Source organism: Corvus brachyrhynchos, unplaced genomic scaffold (assembly GCF_000691975.1).
Source record: "Corvus brachyrhynchos isolate BGI_N302 unplaced genomic scaffold, ASM69197v1 scaffold42, whole genome shotgun sequence".
NCBI classification, from domain to species: Eukaryota; Metazoa; Chordata; class Aves; order Passeriformes; family Corvidae; genus Corvus; species Corvus brachyrhynchos.
Window position 1 is genome coordinate 2,730,660 of NW_008237242.1, and position 8,957 is coordinate 2,739,616.

Consider the following 8,957-nt stretch of genomic DNA (forward strand, 5'->3'; position numbering starts at 1 on the left):
TCAGTTCCATCTCTGGGTATAAACAGGCTGTTCCTTCTGACGAGGCTTAGAAAGGTCATGCTTACAAGAAAGGTCATAAACAGACATTGGGAAGAACAGTAAAAGACTCTTCATTTTAAAATGTTTTTGGTAATTTGTGATCATACTGGCTGGATTTTTTTTATTATTAAAAATATAAGAGAAAATCAAATTAGAACCTTCTCTGTGTCTCCCAGACAGATTCAGTGAGTGTAACACAACTATGAAGAGGAGGAATTAGTAGAGCAAGTAGGAGCAGGAAGTTTGGAGAAGCATATGATAACAAAGAGGACCACATTCTGTATGACCAAGCTCATAGAGGAATTTTATTTATTTTTGAACAAGGTACGTAAATAAAGGGGTTTTGTATCACCACATTAACTCAGCTTCATTTTTCCTTATGAGTGAACTAGCTGAGATTCAGCTTTACTGACAGAAATTTGGTTTTACTGCTTTGATGACCATAAAATCCTGGTGGAAGAATTAGAACAGTTGAGGAAAACAGCTGAGATGATCCATGGCCTATAAAAAAAAAAAAGAATATGAACTATCTAATTAAACGTGAACCAGTTGATGCCTCATAGCAGCTATGCATATAGACAGTCCCTTCTAGAATCCTCACAATCTGACTAAAATGAAAGATTATGTGATCCAGAAGGAGTTTCAGGACTACCAGATTTAAATAAAGATAGCACCAAGTATACATGGTGAATATGTTAAGACACACTCAGCACAGTGCTGTACAAGAGGGAGCTTGTGCTGAATATTCTCCCAAGAGGAATCACAACTTACTTGATACAAATATAGCCTTGAGAATGCATGCATGTTTATTATAACCAGGCTTACTCTTTTCTGCCTAACACAAGACAAGAATGCTGAAGAGGTGCTACTATAATATTGATTTAGTTTCTTAAATGTCACTTGAAGTCTCACTGCACTATTCACTTAAGAATTTATAAATATGAACAACAACAAATCTTTTTCAAGTCGTCGGGGATAACCATGAAAGCCGGATATGTAAGAAGTCACAGCAGAACCTTGTTATCAGCACTCAGGAGTGTGATTTGCAGACCCACCATCGCTCCCTGTAAAGGAAAGCAAACACAGTGCTAAGTCCAGGGCTAACACATGGTCAGACTTTATGGATGAGCATAAGAGTTACCTGTAGGTCATGGCAATATCACTTTTAGGTCACAACACCGCTGAATCAAGCACCAGAGACTTACAGAACAAGTCATGCAACCCTGAACAGTGGCTGGCACTGGAAATAATGCAGTGAGCACTTGCAGAGCAACACTGGACTTCAGGACAAGACAAGCAAGTCTTAATGTAGGATTTTGTCAGCTGCTGACTGCTGTAAAGCACCAACTCATCTTGATTTAAGTCTTGATTTGTTCCAAGTACCACACAAACACGTTTCAATGTCTGGCTGGTGGCACTAAGGTAAATTGTGCCTGCAGTCTCACGGCTGCCCACATTACACACTCTTTGTCAAAAACCCTTTTTCACCCGATTTCATCCTTGAGCAACACTGGGAAAGGAATTATCACAGACTGAGGCAACCCAGATCCTCTAAATGCTATCAGAAGTCAGTGCATTTAGGTTTCACGAGCACAGTTTTGGGTCAGGAGAGGATGGGGAAGGAGGGGACACTGTCCTGAAAGTAGATGTTTTCTTCTCCCTTCCCCCACTAAGAAAAAGTCCATGCTAGACTTGGGATTTGAAAACAGAAGAACCAGTAGATGTGCCTGAGGACAGCTCAGCTCACAACAAGCCACTGCAAAATACCTGTAAAACTATCAATACTGGTGAAACAATCTTTCCATGGGAAATGAAGCTCAGTCTGACCAGGAGTATTTTGAACCACTGTTGATTCCCAGGGTAATGGATTCAGTTTGATTAAACATAAGTGAGACATAAACACAGATGAGACCCAGACAATAAGCTAGTACATATGCTGCTTCAGTAACTGCAACATGGATTTTGTAATAACCAAGAAGTGGGTCCTTAAAGGCTGAGATTTGCACAACCCCAGTTTAGCCTGAAGAATGAGCTTATTACAGAGTCAGACATCTCTCCTGAATTTCCTGAAAATTCTTTCAGTGGCACACAACTATGGTCAGAATGGCACAGTTCATCACCTTCAAAGCAACAGGATCAATGTAGCATGGAGAAAGTGTTTCAAAGGAAGTATTCTATCTGCCATCTGAACACACAGCAGCGACACAGGGGCTTGCTATGGAGCCATGCTTATATCCTGACATGACTAGGAACTATCAGGCAGGTGTTACCCAGACAGGAGAGCCAGGTGCACCTGTGAAGACAAACTTTGAGACACCATGAAGAAATGGAAGAGCCATCTCCATCAAGCATAAAAAAGCAATTAACAGGATCTCAAATAACATAGCTTAGATACAACAGTCAAAAATGCTGTTTTTGAAAACAGCTTGAAGGCTTAGAAACTGGTAGTCATATTTTACTTTAAAATGGAATATCCTTTGCAAATGATGCAAAGCCTCTGCTGGCAGATGGGAAGGCTGTTTCTTCTCACCCTTGGGCAGCTGGCATCTGGACCCCGAGCCTCCACCACTCTTGTCCCAGCTACTTCATCCACAGAGAAACTCCCATCCCCAAGGCTTAATGCTTTTTCCAAATGAATACAAAGTGTTTGCAAATTCAAGCACCCGTATTACCTATCCACTTTGCAGAGGTATAAATGCCTGTGAGGCAAGCTCCAGGGCAGAGGAGAAAAAAACCCAAGAACAGGCAAAAGAGCATAACCAGGGCACAACCCTACACCAGAAATGCTGTAAGAGGCAACCACAAGACAAGTATCTGTTAAATGATGCCACATGATCCCCAAACACCTGCATATATGCAAATACATATCAGAATCAACATCTGCTTGCAGAGGGTTTTCTGTTTGGAAGGTGCTCTGAGCCATCTGCCCCAGAGGTTTTGTACAGTAATTCAAGGAAAGATGTATGAGAAAAAAACAGTAGACCAACATGTTTTGTCCTCTCTTCTCCTTTACTCATCTGAAGCTACCCATCCCCTTCATAATCACAAAAATAGCAACAGGAAGGTCCCCAAACCATTTTGTTCCCTTCCAGCTTACCCAATTTTTAGGAGAGTATGGACTAAAATCAAGTTACTCTATTTTCCACATCAGTATTTCAGTGTTCTATGCAACACAAGAGCCCCAGGAGGAGAGAATGGAAGAGCTTCAGACCAGCTTGGCACATAGACCTGTTCCTGGGGAGTTGCCTGGGGCTGAAGCCCAGTGATCCTGCACCACAAAGATATTTGTCTAACATGAGAGAGATTAGCAACTTCGTGTTGAAAAAACATGTTTCTGGAAACAAGCTTCAAAACAGAAAAACCCCAATTAATTAATACATAATCTTATAAACTATAAAAACACAGGACAATTCCTCTTTGAAGGAGGTCCTCTCTCTCCTTTAAGTGCATACTCACATGAAAGTGCTCACACTTATGCCTGCATGATGCTTACAGGGCAGAATCACTGCTTCTTTTTTTCAGAGACAGTAAAAATATATAAAAAATAAAATTAAAAAGTATTTACTGACAAATATTTTTAAATACAGTTTGGTTCAGCTCCTTTACATGGATTTTCAAAAAAAATTGACAAAGTTCCTAAAACTCGGTAGGATAAATTCCGAATGCATCAAAATGGCACTCAGATCATTAATGTTACATTATTTACCACTTGCCTTTAAGTAGGAGAGAGCTTCTAAAACCTGTAAATAATTCCCATTTATATTCATTAATAAACTATTTCTGAGCATGCACTGGGTCCCATCAGATAAAACAGACCAGAAGTTAATACTGATATTTTGCCCCACAGAATTCCACTAGAACACTTTTCTGCACTCACCTGACCTAGGCAATGCTAAAAGTCTGTAATAGGAGCTGCCAAACATTGCCATGACACACCACTGGTTAACAGCATAAGGTTTTTGTCCTGGTTTTGTCCATCATGCCCAAGGAAGAGAAGAAAAGAGTGACTAACAGCAGTAGCAGGTCCAAGAATTTTGTTTGATATGCAAAGTGAGATATTCCAATCCAATTGTCTATTATTCTACTCAATGCTATGGAAGTAGAAGTTGTTACAAAAATTGTCAGCATAATTCTCTAAGCTATTTATTTAATTTTTCTTGAAGGTCAAGAGATTTCTTCTGAATGTCTGGGAAAAGGACCAATTAAAAAAAAAGTAGCAGGAGGTTCACTGAATAATTCAGTAAAGTATATGTAAGTTCTCAGTATCAATAACTTGGTCTTTCAAACTAAGCTGGTTTTTTTCTCTAAGAGCTGTATTTATTTAATCCAAAAGCAGATCTTTATTGCACAAAGAGAACATTAGAGAAAAATCTCCTCAGAGCTCTCCTTTGATAAACATTATGATTACAGGCAAATGAAAGCACTTTTACACATACGTATTTGTTAACTGCAGCCTTTGCACAACTGATGCTTGAAACGTACAGAAAGAACAGCCCTGAAAGCTGAAAAGCAGCTTCATCGTAAATTGTTGATTTACATTTATCTTTGTCAAGTCCTTTTAGCCCTAATTGAGGACTCAGGTTTAATTAAAAATAAAGCAGAGGGAAAATGACAGACATTTGAGAGCAGCAGCAGCAGCAGCAGCAGCAATGTTTATTCCCTTCATCAGCAAACAGCCCAAGAAGGATGGATTTGCATTTGCTTTCATCTGCTCATTTTTCTGATTTTAAGTCACTAATTCATCCTAATCAGGCTAAACTGCAGCCAAATATTATAAAGCTAGAACCATTTACCTGAACCCTTAGAAACCTGAGATCCTACCCAATCTCCTTGTCTCTGGACAGAGTGGATGGGTAGCCCAGGGCACCAGCTCTTAATAAATTATTGCCAATAAAAGCCAAAAGCCTAAATTTCTTGTTTCTTAAGTACTCTGTAATGGCTGGCTGGGTTTTTCATCCTCCTCTTCTGTAGAAAATGTAATGAGCCTTAGTCCTTGTTGAAACACCCAGTGTACTTCAGCACTTGCTAGCAACATGTGGTGTAACCCCCCATTAGCTTCCAGGAGCCATGACATACACAAGCTTGGCCTTGCTGCTTTTCAGCGAGGGGGCAGCTAATGGCCCTAGCCCGTACCTCTCTGTCAGCTGTGAGCTTGCAAGCTAAAATCACAGTTCAGACTACGTGGTCAGTTCTTACAGTGGTAATGTCGGATTTTGCAAGAAGCTTTTTGAAAAAGCTTCCTCCTGCTTTCCCCACTACACACAGACCAATTATGCAGATGTAAAAAAAGGTTCAGCCAAGTTTAGCTTGCACATTTAACTGTGTAAGTAAGGAGAATATAGATTACCTGATTTTCTTGCAGACTGCGTTGTCTGCACAAACAGATGTACAGAGTAATAATCCTCATATTACAAAAAAGCACCTGATCTGACCATGTTAGAGCTTTAGTGATGCAATAATTCAAGTAGGCAACAAACTCATCTCTAAAGTGTTTGATTAATTGCAGCGCTGCTATTTTGCCCAAGTCCCTGAATCATGGATATGATTACCTGTTTGTATAACTACGTAGTTAATCACCCCAAAGCATTCCAGGTGGAAGCTTGCTTTTCATCTGGAAAAGGCTAATGTAGCCCTTGTTTCCTTGAACAGGGGCAGAAAGACTCAGTATCTTGTTAGATTGGACTCTGGAGCTGAGACATGAGGGTTGGTTTGATACCAGGCCCTGTACAAGCTGTGACTACAGCTAATACAGCACTCCTGGCTCTCCACTCTGCTCTAAATTACATGCACAAATATTTAGCCTACAAAAATACTGTTACAGAAATGCGGACCATGTGAATATCCAGGCAGTCTTATGAAAATCAGTACATCAAATAGATGAATGAAGACACAACAAGATCCCTTCCTCGCAGAAAATGTTTTCAGCACCTGATAATCCTGTCTAGTCAAGGGTATTATGAAGGATTAAACATGGAAATAAATGAAACTGAAGTATCTGTGACCCTATGACAACAAATCAGCAGGGTGCTCAAGGGGGAGCATCCAAGCAGAGCTTACCTTCACATGTATATAACATGAACTAACTTTTTCTATTTATCACTAGAAAAGTGCAATCAGATTTTGATTTTTGTGAAAGATTATTTTTTATTTACTATCAAAAGTAATATCTTTTCTTACTGTTAGGAAACAACTGCTCCTAAGCACGCCCCCACACAAAACTGTTGACAGCATAGGAATTCCCTGAGATGAATCCACTGTCTCTGTATTAGCAAACTTCAATAAGTTTATTTTTTGTGAACCTGCCTAATGTTCCTTTGGGCTGATGAAAACATTTGACACCCATCCCAGCATCCCACGGCAAGAAGTGTTGTGGTATAACTACCCAGCAGGTGCAATCCTCTCTTTACGTTTGCTCTGAACATGCCTCTGGAAAGATTCAGGTGATGTCTCATCCCATTGCTTGTGGGCCACCACTTGCAGCCATGCCACTCGTGTTTTTATAGCCAGCTATGACACCTCCTCCTACAGCGTCATCTCCAGTCCAAGGAGTCCTGACTTCATCTTTCCTGAGCTGGAAGTTTGTTGCAACTTTGCTTATCCTTGTTGCCCTCACTGACTCTTTTTAGGCCTGCCACATGCTCCTTAATGCTGGCTAACAAAACTCCACTCAGTATTGATGATGCCTGGATGATGTGCTTTACTTTGTTCCTTTTTTTTCCCCCATGATTCCTACCGGGATTTGCTTTTTTGACTGTCAAACCAAATGAATTTTATTTCTCCATTATTTAAAGTTTATTTCAGTGCTGATGGTAACAGTCAATAGAGGATTGAAAGGTCAACAGATGACAAATGCACATTTCTCAATAACCTGGAAAATAGACTGCAGACATTCTCTGTTTGTATTCACTGTTAACTGCATATTTCATTTCAATTAAAATACAAAAACAGACACTTTTTCTTGATGCAATCCCAATGGGATTATTAAAATGTATTGGCCACTTCGGGCACATGCAGTGACTCTATATGAGCAAAAAAGTCTAAAGAAGGTAAAAGTATACCCGGAATGTTGTATTTCCAGCAGCTTTCACACTTTCTGTTTTTCAATGCTGTTATTGTGCTGCCGGCGTGGTGAGGTGGTCAAGTGCTGTGGCCTTCCAAAAGCGTACCCAACAGGAGGGAGCTGCTTCGGCGCTGGGGCCAAATGAAGGCGCAGACACACACCTGAGATAGTGCAGCCACTCACACATCCACAATGCGGCGATCAGGGGAGAAGAGGCGAGAAGGTTCTCTTGTAAGAGGTTCCAGCAACAAGAACGTACTCCACACAGAGAAGATCCAAGGACAAATGACAAGATGAAGGACAAGGGTACAACTTTTATATGGGGCTGGAAGGGGTGGGAAGAAACCAGAGCCAATGGACTGAGGGCCAGGAGGCAGGGTAAGGGCAGGACAAAGGTACAACAACCAATGGGGAAGAGAGAGGGGTGGGCAGGAGAGCAGAGACCAGTGGGAGAACCAGGAGAAGGAAACTTTCTAGATAGGGACCACATAAGGTATAAAGGGGCGGAGGCCAGCGGGCCAATCCAAAACACTGGAACAGCATATATTAATATATTAAGATGTGGGAAGGCTCCTTGTGCAAAGGGGACGGTCCCACCCGGAGACCTGTTTTGTCCCTGGGCCAGCTGGTCCTCTGGTCTTGACCAGTGCAGTCTCACACACTGCAACATAATTGGAGGAAAAGCAGAGATGTATTTTATGGGGTTGCAGATACATGACACAATGGAAAAGGAGTTTGTTCAGATTTTGGGTCAAGTGTTTAATGAACATGGGCAAACCTTCCCATTACTGCAGGAAAATAATGTGGTGATTTTTTATCAAGAAACCAACCCTCTAAAACCTTTGCAAGATCTCTGATGACTTGTTTCCATGACTGCCAGATTTATGAGTACAGCACTAGAGAAAGGTGAAAGTGCCGTACCCTGGCTGGTGTCAGTGTTCTTGGCCACAGCAAGTCAGATCTGCACTGAGGCAGGCAGGGCTTGGAAACTTGGGAATAAGGAATTCATTCAGGTATCACCCAGTAACACAGCACCTTGAATGCAAACTGGGAGATGGGGTCCATGTTTCTGAGTTTCTAGAAAAGCAAAGCCATAGGACTTAGACTGCTCTCTAATAATAATAGGCTTTTGTACTCCTAGGTAGGATCTATCCTGGCTATTTCACCAGTGTGGTACCTGACATATCCGAAACACACCCCAGCTCATGCCCTCAAATTCTTCCTTGAAAACTTTACAAGCTTCAAGCTTCAGCAACATGATGGCTACTCAGGGAATGGAAGTGGTTTGTTCAGACAATAGTTTTGCTAATGAGGGTGGTGCTTGCAGCCCTGGAAACTATACAGGAACAAGGAAACAGAATGTATCTGCATAGATGGCATGACATTAATGGGAAAGGAGCATGTGCATCCTGTAAATCAAGGAGTTTTTAAAAACTCTCTTCCTTTTAATCAGAAAGCTGTGAAGGAGCAATAGCTAGCAAGAAGCACTGCAAACTCCTACCTGCCTGCAGATTATTGTTCAGTCTTTAAGTTTTTCTATTTCCATGGCTTCATCTGGCTCAAATATTCTTGTTTGAAGGTGAAAGTGCTCAGGTATGTCTTTCAGGCCATACTTTCAGGTTGGGCTGAATCTGTGTGATTGTGATAGAGACACAAGAGGGTTGGGTCTTCAAGTGCATCCTCCCCTTCCCCAGAATAGCCCCTCTCCCTTTCCAAGGTCTCTGATGTTCAGTGTAGTTTGTCTAAGATAGGAACACCAGGTGGGTGTTGCAGGAGGAATTGTCTGTGTGACTGCACAAGCAATATATTCCAGAGATGGGGGAGCTGAGATGTTTGCATTGACTTTGGTGCATATTGA

At 41.3% G+C, this 8,957-nt stretch overlaps 1 long non-coding RNA gene across 1 annotated transcript; it reads right to left on the reverse strand.

The window, feature by feature from the left end:
- Positions 1 to 250: 250 nt before the first annotated feature.
- On the reverse strand, positions 251 to 7,368 carry LOC108445668. Its single transcript, XR_001860619.1, has 3 exons — positions 7,098 to 7,368; positions 1,056 to 1,103; positions 251 to 540 (listed from the first exon to the last, which is right to left on the reverse strand). It is a non-coding gene; the product is annotated as an uncharacterized LOC108445668 (long non-coding RNA).
- Between the last annotated feature and the right edge of the window lie 1,589 nt (positions 7,369 to 8,957).